Source organism: Narcine bancroftii, chromosome 3, assembly GCF_036971445.1.
Source record: "Narcine bancroftii isolate sNarBan1 chromosome 3, sNarBan1.hap1, whole genome shotgun sequence".
Lineage (NCBI taxonomy): Eukaryota > Metazoa > Chordata > Chondrichthyes > Torpediniformes > Narcinidae > Narcine > Narcine bancroftii.
In genome coordinates, this window is record NC_091471.1 from 42104867 (window position 1) to 42125274 (window position 20408).

The 20408-nt window shown below is 42.0% G+C and overlaps 1 protein-coding gene and 1 long non-coding RNA gene across 2 annotated transcripts in view; both read left to right on the forward strand.

Annotated features, from left to right (window-relative positions):
• Nucleotides 1-20408, forward strand: part of dcc (DCC netrin 1 receptor) — a 718171-nt gene that overhangs the window by 180728 nt on the left and 517035 nt on the right. The window lies entirely within an intron of this gene.
• On the forward strand, nt 643-18571 carry LOC138757118 (uncharacterized). The gene is made up of 2 exons (XR_011353349.1): nt 643-822; nt 18324-18571. It is a non-coding gene; the product is annotated as an uncharacterized lncRNA (long non-coding RNA).

Genomic DNA, 20408 nt, shown 5'->3' on the forward strand with positions numbered 1-20408 from the left:
TGAATAATCTATGCCCTGGGATAGGGCATGGATGGATTTTATGGTGGGGTGGGAGAGTGCATTGGCCATCATGTTGTTCTTGCCGACGAATTATTGGATGTCCGTGATGAATTCGGAATCATGGGTAAGGTGCCTCTGCTGCCCAGCCAACCACAGGAAGGTGAAAGTTAGTGGTTTGTGGTCTGTGAAGACCTTGAATTGTCTGCCTTCCAGAAGTTATCGGAAGTGCCTGACCACCAGGTACAGTGCCAATAGCTCACAGACAAAAGTGTCGCATTTAAGTTCAGGTGGTCAGAGATCTTGCTAAAAAAGGCCAGGGGCTGCCTTTACCTGTTGATGAGCTTCTCGAGGACCCATCCAACCGCTGTGCTGGAGATACCTCCAGCCTGGGGTGAATCAGAAGGGTGGTCTTGGCCAGAGCATCCTTCACCTTGCGGAATGCCTCCAAGGCATCTCCATCCTTTGAAAACACCCGTGTCCCTTGTAAGTTGGCAGTAAAGCTTTGGATATGGAGCACAGGGTGGTGACCTCATTGCTAGCTGGGGTCAGGACTTGGAGATCTGTTCCACTGAGGCATCATTTTCTTTTTTCGCTCTCCAGAGCATGTCAGCCCAGGCTGTGACTTTCCTCAGGCCGCTGAAGTCCTCGTCGGTGAGCAAGAGTCAGATATCCTTGGGCAGCTGATCCAGGAAAATCTGCTCAAAGAGCAGGAAAGACTTGTGTCCCTCAGCAAGGGTGAGCATTTCACTTATGAGATGTCCACGACCATCCACGTGAAGCAAACGGGCAGTTCTCTTGCACCATGAAAGCCCGAAAGTGCAGGTTAGTAGCTCTTTGAGGGCACCGTATTTGGTTTTCTCCAGAGCCTGACATAAGAAATCAACGACTCTCACTAGTGAGTCATGGTCAACCGAGCTCACTACATAGTAGTAATGGGTGTCATCAGTGGTGATCTGTCAAAGGTGGAATTGGGCCTCGGTCTGTTCGAAACACATGTGGCTGCAATGCCCAGAACATTGCCAGCTTTAGGGAGATCGAGTAGAGAGCTGCTTGGTCTTTCATCTTTGTGTCCAACTGCTGATTGGACCTGTCAGGGTCACCAATGTAGCATGTGCACTATGCGAAGTGTAGCGTAAGAATGAAAACATAGTCAAGTCAAGGTCTGATTTATTGCCTTGCCAGCTCTGTTTATATTCATTTCCAGCCTTTGATGACAGGAGTGATGTCATCGCAGCGCCAGCCTCCGACTGACTGGCATTCCCACCATTTCCCGTTGTTTCCCGGCATGCAGGACGACGGCCGTTGGTCCCTACGGGCAGAATTGAGTCAAGTTGCTAGAATTAACCAGAGGAATCATCAAGTCAGAGAAGATCAAGGCGATGTTGGGAACATACGGTCTGGGCATTGCCAGATGGAAGAAATTGTGAGGTTGAATGGAATTGTGGTGTTGGGGGTGTAGCACAGACACATGAGTTTGAGATTTGGGTAGATTCAAGAACCTTATATTACACAAAAGAGTCTGGAAAAACAACCAACTGAAAAACCTCACAAAGATTAGCGTATACAGAGCCGTTGCCATACCCACACTCCTGTTCGGCTCCGAATCATGGGTCCTCTACCGGCATCACCTACGGCTCCTAGAACGCTTCCACCAGCGTTGTCTCCGCTCCATCGTCAACATTCGTTGGAGCGACTTCATCACCAACATCGATGTACTCGAGATGGCAGAGGCCGACAGCATCAAATCCACGCTGCTGAAGATCCAACTGCGCTGGGTAGGTCACGTCTCCAGAATGGAGGACCATTGCCTTCCCAAGAAGGTGTTATATGGCGAGCTCTCCACTGGCCACCGAGACAGAGGTGCACCAAAGAAGAGGTACAAGGACTGCCTAAAGATATCTCTTGGTGCCTGCCACATTGACCACCGCCAGTGGGCTGATCCCGCCTCAAACTGTGCATCTTGGCGCCTCACAGTTCGGCGGGCAGCAACCTCCTTTGAAGAAGACCGCAGAGCCCATCTCACTGATAAAAGACAAAGGAAGAAAAACCCAACACCCAACCCCAACCAACCAATTTTCCCTTGCAACCGCTGCAACCGTGTCTGCCTGTCCCGCATCGGACATGTCAGCCACAAACGAGCCTGCAGCTGGCGTGGACATTACCCCTCCATAAATCTTCATCTGCGAAGCCAAGCCAAAGAAGATATTGTCATGTTATAAAACTGATGTAATATCACACAAATTTTCATTTTGTCTGCTGTAAGACAAAGATTCTTCATCAGCAGAAATTGACCGGCTTCCCTTACAGTCAAAGAAAGAGAAGCAAAAGTGAGACCCTTCAGAGTCACTGAGTGTCTGTGCTTTCGCCTCTAGCACTCCCCTGGCCTCTCAAGCCACACAGACTTCATTCCAAACCATCGGCAACCCAAGCTCCAGATCCAAATCTCTGACATGATTACAAAGCCTTCAGTGCCTGAGGCCCCTCAGCACCCTCTCGCATCCCAGTTCCAATGCAGTACCCCCTCAGTCAGTCAGGACCCTGTCTCTAGCAGACCGCAGCCCGAGGTGAGTACTTTGACCGCAAGTCGCCTGCAGCCTAGAATCTGTGTGGGATCCTCGCCTTGAATCGCCAACAGCTTGTGTGTATTTCAGCCGCAGAGCCTATCACCTGGTCTGCTGCCATGGTCACCATCCCGTAGGGTCACCTTCTCTGCTTCTCCTTCTCGAATGGGAAGTATTCTCCCCAGTTACTGGTCAACTGCTCCCTTAGAGTCTGAAACCCTCCGTGACCACTGCCATCTTGAGCCCAGACCCTGCGGTTGCAGAATTTCAAAATGAAAGCTCTTGACTGTACACAGCCGTCGGAAGTAGGACTAGGTGTAGAACTCTGTGGAGGATCACTGTGTCACCACTCCCTATGCTTCCGGCACCAGAGATAGTGCTATCATTGCAGCAGCTCCGGCATCACCACCATCTTGCTATCGCTGAAGTGGTTATCTCAATCCAGGGCAGAAGCACTAAAATATGGATAAGCACTTTGCAAGTTAGTGCTGTGAAAACCTTGCAGTTCCAAGGGTATGCAAGAGAGGGCATCCACACCTTGACTTGATTGAAGCACCCATCATTGCTCCAAAAAGAGTATGTCAGATAGATTGGGATCAACTCAAATTCTTTCTTTCAGTTCCACTCTGGTGAATGGCCATTATTCTTTAATAAAATCCAAAGTACTTTGTCAAACAATTTACAGATTTCAGGTCAAGTACAAGTTCATTTATTGTCAAGGATACTGAGGTGCCCTGAGTCAGTTTATTATGCATGCAATCCAGATGGTCATCCCAAGCGTAGCACAGGAATCAAAATACAGTACACAGAGTCACAGAGAAAGTTCCCTTTAGAACAGAGCAAGGGCAGTAATATTTTACTTGTGCGATGGACATTCAGGACACAGTGGGAGAGGAACTGCCCACAAATCTGGCGGTGCCTGATCTCACACTCGTGAACCATTTTACTGAAGGGAAGAGGGTAAAGAGAGTGCAACTGGGGGAGTGGGGTGGGGGGGAAATGCGGCTTGGCTGCTTTTCTGAGGCAGTTAGAATGTATAAATGGAGTCAATGGAGGGTGATGAAAAACCACTGTAATGTATCACCTGCTTGTAACGTAATCGATGGTACTCGGAGACTTGTGAAGAGCACCAATGCACTTTTATTAGCTTATAACTAATGGCCAGCATCTACAATAGTCTTCAGGTAAATCGGAGTAAGCAGGGTTTATATCTGGACTGACGGAGGGGCGGAGCCAAGAGGAGAGGGGTCAGCCACCTACCCTATTCCAGTTCTCTGCGTTCACCTTTTCCTTCAGAAAAGAGCCTGCGGTGAAAACGGAGAAAAATTTTTACAATTATTTACAAGTTAAGTTTGAAGGGGGTGGGGGGGGGGGCTGATTATTCTGGTTGAGCGCCTTATTGCTGGTGGACTTTGCTCTTCCAGAACTTCCTGTGCTTCCTGTGGTTCTTGGATAGGGGGACCCGGGGGGTCCTGGATCCAATGGTAACTCTGTTGGAGTCATGTCATTTGGAACCTTGCACGGGGTATTGGGAGGTTTACGCCTATTGTGGGTGGTGGGACCTCAGTTGCTGAAGGTGCCAAATCTCTGATTGAGACCATGTCCTCTCTGCCATCCAGATATGCCACATAGGCATACATCAGATTTGCGTGCAGTATGTGAATTTTCTCGACCATTGGGACTGTTTTGCTTCTCCTTGTGTGCTTTTTCAGCTGGACCGGGCCTGGTCTCATTAGCCATGCTGGAAGAGTGATCCCCAACATGGATTTCCCTGTGAATGCAAACATTAGTTTGTGAAGTGTTGCATTGGTCGCGGTGCAGAGAAGCATCTTATGGAGTGGAGCGCAATGGGCAGAACCTCTTGCCAACACAAGTCTGGAAGGCCTTTAGACTGGAGGGGTAGATTTACAGCCTTCCAGACCATTGCATTCTCCTTTTCAACTTGTCTGTTTCCCCAGGGATTGTAGCTAGTCACCCTACTCGAGGTGATGCCTCTTGCGAGCAGGTACTGGTGTAGCTCTTCACTCATAAACGATGAAGCCCGGTCACTATGAATATAGCTGAGATACCCGAACATGGTGAAAATGGAGTGTAGAGCTATGAAAACTGTGGCGGTGGAGATGTCTGAAAGGAAAACGCGAGTACTCATTGATAATGTTAAGTAAGTACATGTTTCCATTGGTGAAAGGTAGGTGCCCCTTGAAATCGACACTGAGTCGTTTGAAGGGGCAGGAAGCTTATATCAGGAGCGATTTGTCGGGGCGGTAGAAGAGCAGTTTGCACTCAACTCAGACCTGGCATGACCCAGCCATCTCCCTGATTTCTTCAATACAGAAGGACAGGTTGCGTTCCTTGACGAAGTGAGCCATCCGGGTGATGCCGGGTGGCAGTGCTCGTGGTGAAGTGACTGCAAGTGGCTGGTGTGTTCAGCAGCACAGCTTCCTCAGGATAGGGCATCTGGAGGTTCATTGAGCGTACATGGCCTATACACCATCCCATAGTTATAGGTGGAGAGTTCAATCCTCCAACATGCAATCTTTTCATTCTTTATTTTGCCCCTGTTCATATTATTGAACATGAATGCTACAGTCACTGATCAGTGAACACAGTGAATTTCCTATCAGCCAGGTAGTGCCTCCAGTGCCTGATGGCCTCCACAATGGCCTGAGCCTCCTTCTCCATAGACAAATTTTGGAGCTCATGGCCTGCTCGCCTGGTTAAGGGTTGTGGCTAGAGCCACATCAGAGGTATTGCTCTCCACCTAGAATGGTGCATTTTCGTCCACTGCATTCATGGTGGCTTTTGTGATATAGCTCGTTACATAGTTAAAAACCTCCTAGGCTTCATCTGATAATGGGAAGGAGGTGGATTTTAAGAGGGGGTAAACCTTGTCAGTGTAATGAGGTACCCATTTAACGTAATATGAGAAGAAGTCCAGGCACCTCCTTAGTGCTTTCATCATCCTTGGGATAGGGAGATCTAAGAGGAGGTGCATATGCTCAAGGTCTGAGCCAATGAAGCCGTTCTCCACCACATAACCCAGGATAGCTAGACGTTTGGTCCTAAACATGTATTTACTGACATTGTACGTGATGTTCAGGGATTTGGCTGTGTGGAGAAATTTCTGGAGATTGGCATCATGGTCCTCCACATTGTGTCCTCAAATAGTTATGTTGTCGAGCTAGGGGAAGGTAACCCTTAACTCGTACTTATCTATAATTTCATCCATATGCCTCTGGAAGATCATGACCCCATTCATAATACCAAAAGGGTCCCTCAGGAACTGATAAAGCCATCCATCTGCCTCAAATGCAGTGTAGGGATGGTCCTTGGAATGGACTAGTAACTGGTGATGTGCAGCTGTCAGGCTGTTAGTTGAATAGACCAGGTACTGTGCAATTTCATTAACCATGTCCAAGATTCGGAGGAAGGGTGTTTGAGTCCAGGAGTGTAAAGCGATTAATAGTTTGGCTATAGTCAATCACTAGCCTAGGCTTTATTACCCCTCTCACAACTACCACCTAAGCTCTCTAGGGGCAGTTGCTATGATTTTTTATTTAAGCAGCCACTGTGTTTTTGCTCCAATAAATTCTCGGTCCCCTGCACTCTATCGCCTGCTGTTTGTGGCTATTGGCTTACAGTCGAGGGTTAGGTTCTGAAACTAAGTGGAAAAGTTCGATATTCAACATAGAGAGACCACATGTAATGCCTGGATATTGGGACCTTCTGTTCCGCAGAGTGATTGGGGGAAGTGGGCCTGAGTACTGCTTGATCATGTTTTAAGGTGACACAGGAAATCTAGGCCCAGCAAACCTTTCAATACATACAGTCAGAACTTGAAAAGTTCCTCCCCTTTTACAGTTATGTGCACAGTACAATAATATAATAATAATGGCTTGGCTTCGCGGACGAAGATTTATGGAGGGGGTAAAAAGTCCACGTCAGCTGCAGGCTCGTTTGTGGCTGACCAGTCCGATGCGGGACAGGCAGACACGATTGCAGCGGTTGCAAGGGAAAATTGGTTGGTTGGGGTTGGGTGTTGGGTTTTTCCTCCTTTGCCTTTTGTCAGTGAGGTGGGCTCTGCGGTCTTCTTCAAAGGAGGCTGCTGCCCGCCAAACTGTGAGGCGCCAAGATGCACGGTTTGAGGCGTTATCAGCCCACTGGCGGTGGTCAATGTGGCAGGCACCAAGAGATTTCTTTAGGCAGTCCTTGTACCTTTTCTTTGGTGCACCTCTGTCACGGTGGCCAGTGGAGAGCTCGCCATATAATACGATCTTGGGAAGGCGATGGTCCTCCATTCTGGAGACGTGACCCATCCAGCGCAGCTGGATCTTCAGCAGCGTGGACTCGATGCTGTCGACCTCTGCCATCTCGAGTACCTCGACGTTAGGGGTGTGAGCGCTCCAATGGATGTTGAGGATGGAGCGGAGACAACGCTGGTGGAAGCGTTCTAGGAGCCGTAGGTGGTGCCGGTAGAGGACCCATGATTCGGAGCCGAACAGGAGTGTGGGTATGACAACGGCTCTGTATACGCTTATCTTTGTGAGGTTTTTCAGTTGGTTGTTTTTCCAGACTCTTTTGTGTAGTCTTCCAAAGGCGCTATTTGCCTTGGCGAGTCTGTTGTCTATCTCATTGTCGATCCTTGCATCTGATGAAATGGTGCAGCCGAGATAGGTAAACTGGTTGACCGTTTTGAGTTTTGTGTGCCCGATGGAGATGTGGGGGGGCTGGTAGTCATGGTGGGGAGCTGGCTGATGGAGGACCTCAGTTTTCTTCAGGCTGACTTCCAGGAATATTCACCAAATTTGATTGGGACGCTAGATAGAAACCTTTAATTGTACCGCTGAGTACTTGTAGAGTTAATAAAGCTCTCCGTCGAGCCAGTCCATTGAACAATCCTTCAGATGTCCATTTACCCTCACCTCCATCGTCAAGTTGTTCAGCTGGTGATGTTTTGCCTAGTCGAGAACGACTGATGCCAGCCGTCCAGAGGCTGCATGGCTTTCCCTGTCAACGTCATCTTGATGTGACGGATGGGAAGATGGCATCGACCATGAGGGGTGGCAAAATTGCTGCCTTTCCCATCGTTGCTTCTTTTCCAGTAGCAGTGACGACTGCCATTCCTGCCATTGCGTCTCTTCCGGTTCCTGCCTCGAGGTGCAACAAGATGGTGGTAGCGAGCAGCATGGAGAGGCAGGGGCCCACACCTCTGGGCTTAGGCACAGGGTGTACAAATGTTCGGGGACCATGAATGGGGTAGCCTTCCTGGGGTTGCTTTTTGCTTTTGCCTGACAGACTTTCGCCCAATGTCCTCACTTACTGCATCCTGAACACACGGAGTCTTTTGCGGGTCACCTGGTACAGGGGTGTTTGGCCTGTCCACAGAAGTAGCATTCCCAGTCGCATGTGGCCACGGTAGTTGGTTTCTGGGACAGCTGTGCTTCGCGGGCCTGGCTTTCCAAGAAGGTGCCGCTTTCGTTAGCGAGGTGGTCTTCTCCCAGTTGGGCCGGTTCGAGGGGTTTCGCCAGATTGAGGGTACTGGCAAGGTCCTTCTTTCCCAATTCTAGTAGTTGCTGCCTCACGTACCTTGAACTCACTCCAGCCACGAGTGTATCTTGGATTTGCTCTTCTTCCCTCAGGCAGGCTGAGAACTACTTCATAGTAGCACTTTCTTGTCTGTGTCCATAATTCCAGGATGTAGCCATCCAGCAATTCACCCGGTTGTTGCTGACATTGTGAGAGTGAGTGTCTCACCACCATGCCATTTTGGGGCCTCATGTAGTGGAGCTTCAGGCCTTTGATGGCAGTCTCCTATGTCACGCAGCCCCTGCGTATCCCTTGGGGCCGACTCGAGAGAGAGGAGGGCTATCTCCGGAGGCCGTCAGAGTGGAAGACTTCTTGGGTGGCCGCTATGTAGGATGGGAAGCACTCCTGCCAGTAAGTGAATTATTTTGGGGCCTCTGGGGACAGAGGGTTGACTTGGAGCATGCCTGATTTCAATAGGGCTTCCATCCCATCTTTAAAAGTAAGCTAATAAAATTGTAACATGATTGATAGTGCTCGGAAACTTGTGTGGAACACAAACATGCTTTTATTAGCTTACTACTAACAGCCAGATTTTACAGAGGTCTTCAGGTTATTCTGGGGTAAGGCGGGACTGACGGGGGCAGAGCCAAGAGGAGGGGTCAGCTGTCTAATCTATACATATACTGTAAATTCCAGTTCACTGCTCTTGTCAAGCTTGCCTATTGGCCGGTTGTACCTATGGCCCCTCCCAACAGGCTCCTGTATAAAGGTGACTGTTCCACAGCCCCCTGCAACTCAGTGCAGGACAGCTGAACAGTAAGGATATGCTATGTTGTCCAGTGAATTAAAGCCTATTGGTTTCTCCACAATAATGATGGAGCAACAGAGGAGAGAGGTGTTTGTGTGATTATCTCATTTCTCCACTGTTTCTCAGACTCTCCACTGAAACAAATGAGTCAATCACATAGTTTTAAGTGGTATCTTCTTTAAAATGGTTTGCTTTTAAACTGCCTCAGTTCTGGGGCAAATAAAGATGGACAATAAATATAGAACCAGTAATGAATAAATAACTAGTAATGGAAAAGCCACAAAAGATATTGTAATATTATGTTTCACACCAGGAAAAATAAAATTTCAATTGCATAGTACTAAGAAAAAAAAGCCAAAATCAAGCAATTAAACTTGCAAGCAATAATCAGTTAACACATGTTAGAAACTGAACTGTGATTTTTGCATTCTAAACCTTTTATTATCCTTTGATCAACTATATTGGAGCTTCTAACACAATCAGTAAAGAGTAAGTAGCTCATGCATGTGTATGCAGGTGGTGTTGGAAGGAAATTGCTTATAGGTGAGTAAACATATGCATTCGAATGCAGAAAATATACTTACTGGTTAAATCGCAAACCCTTGGCATAATTTGTGGTGGAGGACACTGAAGTAGGATATACGTTGCCATTTGTTGGACAGTTATATCTGTCAGGTTTGCGTGGACTCAAACATTATTTCATTGTTCTCTCTGGTGTATCTCTTATTTGGTTGTTATTTTTGTTTGTTTAGTAAATGCTTTGCTTGTCAATATGAATGATGAGACTATAAAGAGAGCAGCATACTCCAGATTTTATGTATCTCTTTGAGCACATACTTTGGGTTTTTTTTAATACACAAATATTTTCTCTGATTGGCTTTAGAGGTCAGGATATATGGGAGCTATTTCCCTTCATTGAAAATGGTGCTTTCCCTCATGAAGGAATTCCTTGCACACTTCATATATTGGGTGTTCAAGAGGCTGAATCCACCTTGATAGAAATAGACTGATATTGACACAGAATCACCTTGACTTATCATCAAAGCAAAAATTAAATAAGAAGCAGAGCCCAAGGAGCTGTGGAATCTTCACGTGGCCAACTGGCCAAGCCAGTGTCCACTTGGCCAGAACATTGGAGCAAGCTCTCTTCTTGTAGCCAGCTGCTATGCTTATTGTTGTCCATCTTTCTATTTTTTTTACATTTTATTTAAAAATTTTAAAACCATATCATACATACATATTGAATGAAAGTATACATAGAGAAAATACATGTGGTATAAATATATTTAAAAAAAAACAAAAAACCCTCATCCCTCCCACCCACTAATCTGAACTAATATTAAAGGAAGAGTAAAGAAAAAAGGAAAATGTCAATAAAAAAAAAATTAATTCTATGCATATAATAATGGAGTTAAGGTTTACCAGCAGGAGGGGCCCTCAAGAGTCTCTTACACTTTCAAACCAAGATCTAAATATGGGCTCCATACTTTCAGGAAAAAAATGATATTTATGACATAAATTGTTATTTTCTCAAGTGGAATACATGAATGTAATTCAACATGCCACCTCTCCATCCCCTAATTCATATTTGATTCCCAAGTAATTTTCCAAGTAATTTTCTTTGAAACAGCCAAAGCCCAATGATAAAAGATCATTTAGATACATAGTTAATCATAGTTTAATATTTACCCAACAAAAAGAACATAAGGATCCTGTGGGAGTTTAACTTTTAGTATTTTCTCCAAAATGTTTTTAATCTGTAACCAGAAAACTCCCAAGTAGAATGAAAAAAGAAACCAACTTCCTGACCACATTTAAAACATAAATCAGACAATTTTTAATTGAACTTATTTAATTTTTGAGGAGATAAATATAATTGATATAAAAATTATATTGAATGAATCTATAGCTAACATTAATATTTTACTTTACATAGATGTTTTCATCTATTTGTCCATTTAAATTAACATCCCATCTTGATTTATGAATTGCTAAATTGGGAGCAAATTTTTAAAATAATCTATACAACTCTGAAATAAAGTTATTATACCTCCTTTGCTTATCAATATTTCTAATTCATTCTGCTTAGGTAATATTAAATAATAATCTAACTTATCTACCAGGAAAGCCCTAACTTGATAATAACAAAAAGGAGTATTATTTGGGACATTAAGTTTCTCTTTCATTCATTGAAAAGTAATAAATTTATTAACTTCCAAACATTCCTCTTCTTTCTTAATTCCCATTTGATTCAAAATTTTCAAAAATTGATTATTCATAGAAAACGGGAGGTCTATTTTGATGCAAAGTCATTTTATGAGATATCAAATCTATTTGACCTCTCTCATTATTTATTTTATCCCATAATGCAATTCTATATCTCAAAATAGACATATCTCTAATTCCTATTAACAATTTTGAATCCTGTTTATAAATAAAGTCCTGTATAGAATCTTCTCCTATTTTACTCAATTCTACTTTAACCCAACTTGGAAATTTATCCAAATCAAAAATCCCATTAATAAATTTAGGTTAAGGTACTTTATAATTATTATTAAAATGGGAAGTTGCAAACCTCCTAATTCAAATCTCCAAGTAAATTTTTGCAAACAAAATTTTGCCATTTTCCCTTTCCACAACAACTTCTTAATACTTGAATTTAAAACCTTAAAAACAATTTGAGGGATCAAACAAGGAATTGACTAAAATAAATACTGAACCTGCTGAAAAATATTCATTTTAATACAATTAATTACACCTACTAAAAGTTTAGGCATTCCATCTATTTAAGTCATTTTTAATTAAAAGGTAAATAAATCAACTTATATAAATCATTTAAATCATTATCAACTTTAATTCCTTAAATATTTAATTTCATCTTTTGATCACTTAAACCTAGTAAATTCTTTACATGGAGTATAATCCTCTTTAAGCAAAGGCATAATTTCAATCTTGTCCCAATTAGCATTGTTACAAGATCAAACCAACAACCACAAAAAGGCATATCACACAGGGGTAAAGATGAACAATTACTTTATTAAAAAAAATTCACCTTTAATCTTTAATTCAAAACTCCCCTTTTTATAACATGCCCACTGGTTACTATGCAAATTTCTATAACAGTGTAAAACTAATAAATTCCCCAGCCTAAACATAACATATGTAATTAAAATCTAAGTTATATTTCCTACCAGTCCACAGAAAAACTTTGACACAAAACAAACAGAAAACACACAAGACTCACAAAACTTCAACCTCAACCGAAGCAAAGATCATAAACAAAATTCAGTTTGGTTGGTAAACTGAAGCTAAAAGATCTTTGAGAGAGAGACAGAGAGAGAGCACAAAATTCAAAGTTGTCTTTTGTGTTGCTTGCAGAGAGATGAACAATGGCTTGGTCCGGATCCTCCTGGCTGCCTTTGGAATGTTCATCCCTTTTAAAATGCCCAACATTCTAAATTGCCTCCCAGACAATGACTCTGCTTGGGTCTCCTTCCACTTCACAGCCACAGCCAGTGGTGGTTTGTCTTCCAAGTCCAGAAATTTCTGGATCATCTTCTGCACATGCCCAGTCTGTCTCCTACTCTCTCAGCAGTCCACCTTCACCTTGGCTCTCTAAGACAAACTGTCACTTTCCAGCACAAAACTACACAACACATAGGCCAATACACAACACAGAACTCTGTAGCAACATTATAACCTGATATTTCATCATATTCTTCTAATCTTATATATAATTGATGCAAAGAATTTATGGGATCTGTAATATAAACCAGAACATTATCAGCAAATAAATTAATCTTATATTCCTCTTGATTGACTTTTATGCCTTTAATAATATAATCTTGTCTTATTAACTCTGCAAAAGGTTCAAATGCTAAAACAAACAAAGCAGGAGATAAAGGACATCTTTGTCTACTTGAACTAGTTAATGGAAAAGTAGAATAAATTTTTCCATTAGTCACAACCTTAGCTGAGGGATTTTTATATAAAGTTTTAACCCAATTAATAAACATAGGCCCACCATTCTTTCATGTTATTGAATGCATATCTCATCCAATGGCCCTTTAAGACATGTCCATCCTTGACTAACAGCCTTTGTTTGACAATCACTGCCTGTTTATTTCTGTTTCTCAGTTCATGTCAAGATTGTCCAATAGTGCAGTGGCATTTAAAGTAGAGTTGCTGTATCACAGATGCAGTGACCTAGGTTCAAGCTGAATGCCTGGTGCAGTCTGTGCATTCTTCCTGTGACTGCATGGATTTCCATCATCAAGGCCTCAACCCCAAAATGTCAGTTATGTATTTTAATTTTTGCTATATAAAGGACCCTATTTGACCTGCTGAGTTTCTCCAGGATTACGTTTTTACTTTCTTCATGTGCCCCACTTTCCAACCACGTCACAAACATTTGCAACTTGGTGAGTTAATTGGCCATGTTTGGAGTGGTATTATCTGCAAGGAGTTAATGAGAAATCAGGGAGAACAAAATGGAATTAGCGTATGATTAGTGTAAATTGGTGCTTGAGGAATGGTCCAGATGATGGAGTGAAGGGCTTATTTCTGTATTGTATGACTCTATGATTTATCTATGGTTTTCAGTATCTGCTATATTTTGCTTCTTTTTAAGCTTTAAGTTAGTGATCTTTGAAAGAGGGTTGTCAATCAGGGTAAAATAATTTGTAGTTAGATTAAATGATGCACAGTGCGCTGAAAACTGTTGGCTGGATGGAACTCTTGCCTGTTATTCTACATTATGTTGTTTGGACGAATGTCTGTAGATAATTGTGTACTGGTCTGTTCATTGGATGTAATGTATTATGGGATTCATGTGAAATTCCTGCATGGTCACATTTCTACAATGAAATGAATAATTGTACCCAAATTTTGGGGTGACACGTACCAAAATTGGTGTTCAGCTTCAAAGATCTTTGAGGATGTTGGAGCTCTCCAAGCCTATATAATTTTACAGGAATCCTGAAGCTGCTGTTGGCACTTTTATGTCACTGGAGCTATTTTGAGGCTTTTGCAGCAAAGTCAAGGAAAAAACTAGAACTGATCTGAATTTAAATTTCTACAAATGGTGTTTTATTTATTTATGGAACATGGATATCACTGACAAAGCTATGAACATAACATGAGAAGATTTAGGCCTGAGCCCATCGAGCCTGCACTGGGATTCAATGAGATTATGTCTGATTCAATCTTGACTCAATGCCACTTTTACATGTTCTCTCCATAGCTCTTGCAGCTTAAATGCCTGTCATTCTCTGCCCAGAATGTATTCAATGACTCTTATAAAACAGCCAGCACATTTTGCCTAAACCAATTAGAGTTCTAGTCATATTTGCTCTTGGGAGGGTGGCGAGGAGCCACCTTTCTATGGTTCTTTGTGTGAAAGTGCTTCTACAATTATGCTAAATATGGAATTTCATAATTTTGACGTAGCTGTGGCAATATATAGCCAAGTCTTGATGGAATATCATTAGTAGAACAACATGCAGATTGTCATGTTCCCCTGTATCTGCTGTCCTTGTCTGTCCTTGTTGTTTGGAAGGTGCTGCAGGTGGATAAAGCATTTTGTGGATGATGCACAAGATGGAGATGAGGTGTTAATAAAATGAGTGTTGTTAACCTTCCTGACTACCCTAGAGACATAGGGCAAGGAAACAGTCCTATCTGCTGAATTGATAGCAGCCAAATAACCTGAGCATCTTTGAGCGATGAGGCAGCAGTGCTTACTGCTGGGCTGCTCTGCAGTTGGAGCTGCATCCAGCCAAGCATGTGAAGAGTAATCCATCCTGGGATGACAATCTCATCTGCCAGAGGACATCTGTTTTAGGTGAGTGGATGAAGGTTCAGGGTGTGATTGGTGCTTGAGCTGCATGTTATAGGGACAATTCACAGATTCCACACAGACACCACCAGTTTGAACCTAGGTTGCCGAATCTGTGACACAGCATCTCTGCTTGTTGTTCCACTGCAATGTTGAACAACCTCGAGGTAAACTGAGAAATGGGAAGTAACCAGGAAAAGCACATCAAACAAAGGCTATTAGTAGTAAAGGATGGCCATGTCCTAAAGGGCCAATGGGTGAGATATGCATTTCAGGACATGAAAGAAAGGTGGATAATGATTAACACTGGTGCAAGACTGCATTCAAATGTTCTGACCAAATGAACACTGATTTGGCCAATTGACCACTTGATGACTCCATAGTGCTTGGCTTCTGCTTCTTATTGAATTTTTGCTTTGATGGTAAGCTAAGGTGTCTCTGAATGGGTAATGTCTCTATTGAATGAGCCTTCGTCACCACCTTGGGCAATAGACTGATATGCCAGGCGTGGTGATGGAGGCTCATTCAATAGACACATTCAAAAGACTCTTAGATAGGCATATGGATGTAGAAAATAGAGGGTGTGAGGTGGGGAAGGATTAGATTTTGTAGAGAAGATTTACTTAGGTCAACACGACATTGTGGGATGAAGGCTCTGTATTCTGCTGCAATGTTTTATGTTCTATATGGTAAATCCGACTGATGGTTATCATGATCTATTGTTGAGGATGAAGTTTTAGGCGACTGAGAGGCATAGCCAACATGGATTCCTTGAGGGGAATTCATGCTTGACAAACCTGGTGGAATTCTTTGTACAAATAATAGGAAGGAAAGTCAATCAATGTTGCTAACTTGGATTTTCAGAAAACTTTTGACATCATGCCACCCATGGTATCACAGGAAAGATATTAACATGGAAGGAGTCAGAGAGAAGGGATAAAAGGAGCATTTACTGGTTGGCTGTTGGTGAGCAGTGACGTACGGCAGGACTTGGTGCTGCGGCCACTTCTTTTCACATTATATGTTATTGATTTTGATGATGGAATTGATTGTATTGTGGCCAAGTTTGCAGATGATACAAAGAGGGGAAGGTAGTGCCAAGGAAGCACTGAGTCTGCAGAAGGACTTAGGAGAATGGACTGGGAAATAGCTGATGGAGTACAGTGTCGAGAAGTGTAGCATCATGGCCTTGGTGGAAGGAATAAAGGTGTAGACTAATTTGTAATGGGCAACGAATTCAGAAATCAGAGGTTCAGGGGGACTTGGAAGTTCTCGTGCAAGACTACCTATAGGTTAATTTGCATGTAGTGTCAGTGGTAAGGAAGGAAAATGCAATGACTATTTATTTTGAGAGGGATAGAATATAAAGCAGGTATGTATTGCTGAGGCTTTATAAGGCATTGGTTACTCAACACGGAGTGTTGTGAGCAGTTTTGGGCTCCATATCCAAGAAAGGATACATTGGCATTGTGGAGGCTCCAAGGGGGATCATGAGAATTATCCCCAGAATGAAAGAGGGACATCTAATAAATCTGGGTCTGCACTCGCTGGAGTTTAAAAGAATGAGTATGTGGGGGAGTGGTGGGGGGGGGGGGTGAAATCTTATTGAAACCCAAAGAACTGGATAAAGTGGATATAAAAGGATGTTTGAAATGTTGGAGGAGTCTGGGACAAGAGGGTACAAGTTCCCTTTGGAACTGAGATGAAGAAAAGTTTCTTTTGCCAGTGGGTGGGCATTCTCTGGGATTTGTTGCCACAGATAGCTGTGGAGACCAAGTCATTGGGTATATTTAAGACCGGGGTAAATAGATTGTTGATTAGGAATGGAATCAATGGTTATGAGGAGAAAGCAGGAGAATGGGGTTGAAAAGGATGATAAATCAGCACTGGTGGAATGACAAAACAGACTCAATGGGCTAAAGGTCCTAATTATGGTCTTGCAATAGCTCTGCTGAGGGTGGAAAAGCCTTGAAGTGCTAGCAGGTGAGATGCCTGCATTCCTCTGACCAGCTGGATTGAATTTCTGATCATTGGTAACTCATGCGCTCTGGATGGTGCCAATCTTTGTCATGGTAATTGCATTCTATCAACAAGTGGTTGCCTGTTTGAGATGTCTATAGCTGGATATTTGTGCGGAATGAATGCTGGTTATCTGTGTGTGCTGAACATTGTCCTGCTGCATGCTGATGTGGACTGTTTCATTTTCTCAGCTTCTAAATTGAATGGAACCTCTTATTGGAAAAATTAGCTTGTAAATATTAAGGTTTGTTATGAGGTCTAAATTAGTTTTAATGGCTTACTAAGCCATAATTACCACTTAGTGAACTCTCGGGCCCTAAAAGACTAATGTTATCTAATAGGACTGTAATATCTTCATGTAAATACTTCAAAATATAATGGATTTTTAGATTAGAAAAGTCAGACATTATTTTATCATACTTCAGTGACTATCTTAATCATTTATGTGTTTCCTCTCTTCTCTGTGCACCTTATAAAATTATTAAAATCTGTTTTTTTCCTTTCTGGCATGGAGTCTGTTAGAATCTTTTAATGTAATTGGCTGCTTCAATCCATCACTATGCTGGACATCAGTAATTCCTTTGAACCTATGCCGGTAAAGGGCAATTGCACCCCTCAGAAATTGGAGGATATTTTAGAGGAACTGGCTTCAAATCCACCAAAAGCCTTTCCCACTAGCTGCAAAATCTGGACTGAGAATTATTAAATAGCTTCCATTCACTTTCTGATTTTCTATGTAGATTAAAATTGCAGTGAGCTTTTGAAAGAATACTGCTCTCCTGTTGCTGGTGTCTGTTGAATTAAGTATTAAAACCAAGTGACCTGCTTCTTTCAGAGTGAATCCTGTGTCATTATTTCGAAGGAGAGTTTGAGTGTTATCCTCATGTCCAGGATCAAAGTTTGTTTGATAGATCTCCTATGGGGTGTTTCATTTATTAAAGCTGCTACATAAATATAAAGTTTTCTCACTGTCTATATTTTAGTCAGTTACACTAAAGCCCACTAACTCTACCTTCTAAAATTACATTTAGTTCTTAACAGTAAGGTGACAAATATTGTTTGGTAGCAAGTCTGAAGCATTTTTTGGGATGTTTCACTAAATTTAAGGTGATCAATAAATAGAAGATTTCCTTATTGTTTATTGTTTCTTTCAGAAATTTTTATACCTTAATCAGCTCAGTTATTTAGCTTTGCTTAATACTCACTTAACTTTTCTATCCAACCATAAATTACATCTAATTCATAATAATGAGGTTCATCTCCTCTTTGAAACAAAGATCTGTCAGCTCCTTTTGTCCTTCAAATGAAGTTGAAGATTGTATTGGATCAATGGAAAATGCTTAGAACATTGCCAAACAAGCAGCGTTAAGCCTGAGAACTAAGGATGCTCAGAATTCAGCCAAGGGCAACCAAGGATAAGAAAAGAGAAAGAAGAATTCAAGAATAGCCTTATGGGTAGCATAAAAACAGATTTAGTTTTGCTAGATACTTTGAAAAGAAAGGTTTTGCTAAAATAAATGTCATTAGAGAAATTAAACAAGTATTTTCTTTTCATTTCCATGGAAAATGACAGTGAAAACTTAATGAATCTCCAAGACCTTGGTTTATCAAGGAGGTGACAATGAAAATAATGGATGCACAGATCCACTGAAATTCTATCGATTCTAATTAATCCTTTGAATAGTTCTGACATACTGGAATGTTGCAAATGGAATCTATCTGTTTAAGATAAGATGGAAAGAGAAAACCAAGAACTATCATCAAAGTATTGGAATTGACTAATAAGAAGTTGTAATAAAATACTTGGAAATAACAATAATACTGGTAAGAGTCGACATGGATTTATAAAAGGAAAATTATTTTTTGACAAATAAATTCATTGAGTTTGCAGCATGGAAACAGAGCATTGGTCCTTTACATTTATATGGACTATATTGGGCCATCTATACTAAACAATTTGCCTACATTAGATCCATATCCTTCAATGCCTTGCCCGTCTAAATGCCTCTTGTTTCTTATTATTTTATGCTATATCCTCCAATAAATGCAATCATGCCAGCTACCTTTTTCACAACCCTATCTGCTTGAGTTGCCCATTTCAGGGAAGAGTAGGATGTGCACCCCAAGGTCTGTGGACAATGAGAAAGATGGGCAGAGGCATTCAGGAGACAGTCGAAGTGATGAGGCACAGATGAAAAAAATGCTGAAAAGTAGTAATTTTTAAATACTGACAGGTGGAAAGTTGTGAGGGTTCAGAAAGACCTAACCATTTTTTGCTCACAAATGACTGAAAGTTAATATGCATATTCAACATGCAGTTTGGAAAGGGAACATTTGTTGCAAGAGGGTTTGTGTATGAGTCAAGATGTCTTCTTTCAAATATATGAAGCTTGGTCAGACACATCTGGGATATTGTGTATGAATCCAATGACTTAGTCTAAGGAACCATGTCCTTGAAGTAAAAGAAGTGATCATAATTCTGTTAGTTTTAGGGTAGTTTTAGGTAAGAGCAAGGAGAGGCCTAAAGTTGAGGTTCTGGATTGGAAAAGAGCAAATTTCGAAGGAATAAGAAGGGATTTGTGGAGTATTGAGTGGGACAGGATATTTTCAGGTAAGGATGTTAATGAAAAATGGAGGATATTCAAAAAAGAAATTTTGAGGGTACAGAGTAGTTATGTCCCAGTGTGGATCAAAGGAAAGGCTGGAAGTCATAGAGAGGCTTGGTTTTCGAGGAATATTGGAAATTTGGTTAGGAGAAAAAGGGAGGTGTACAAGAGGTATAAAGAGCAGGGAGCTGAGAAGTTGAAGGAGGACTACAAGGAGTGTAGAAGGAATCTTAAGAAAGAAATTAGAAAGGCCAAAAAAAGGCACGAAGAGGCTTTGGCTGACAGAGTAAAAATAAATCCAAATGGTTTCTATAAGTACATTAAAAGTAAAAGATTAGTGAGAGATAAAATTGGACCCCTTGTAGATAGCGAGGGTAGGCTGAGTGAGAAGTCTGAGGAAATGGGGGAAATTTTGAATGATTTTTTTGCCTCGGTGTTCACTAGGGAAAAAAATGTTGAACCAGTTGAAGTAAAGAAAAATAGTAGGGAGGTGATGAAGCATATAAGGATAACTGAGGAGGTAGTGATGGCTGTGTTAAAAAAGATAAAGGTGGATAAATCTCCCGGACCGGACAAAATATTCCCTAGGACACTCAGGGAGGCAAGTGGACAATTAGTGGGGCCATTAACAGAGATATTTAGGATGTCACTGGCCATGGGGGTGGTGCCAAAGGATTGGAGGGTGGCGCATGTGATTCCTCTGTTTAAAAAAGGGTCCAAATGCAAACCTGGGAATTATAGGGCTGTAAGTCTGACATCTGTGGTGGGCAAGTTGATGGAAAGTGTTCTGAGGGATGCTATTTACAAATTTTTGGAGGTACAGGGATTGATAGGGAATAATCAGCATGGTTTTGTCAGGGGTAGATCATGCTTGACAAACCTGATTGAGTTCTTCGAGGGGGTTACAAAAAAAGGTTGATGAAGGGAAAGCTGTGGATGTTGTCCATTTGGACTTTAGTAAAGCTTTTGACAAAGTTCCGCACAGGAGGTTAGGAAAAAAGGTGGAGGCATTAGGTATAAATAAAGAGGTAGTGAATGGATTCAGCAGTGGT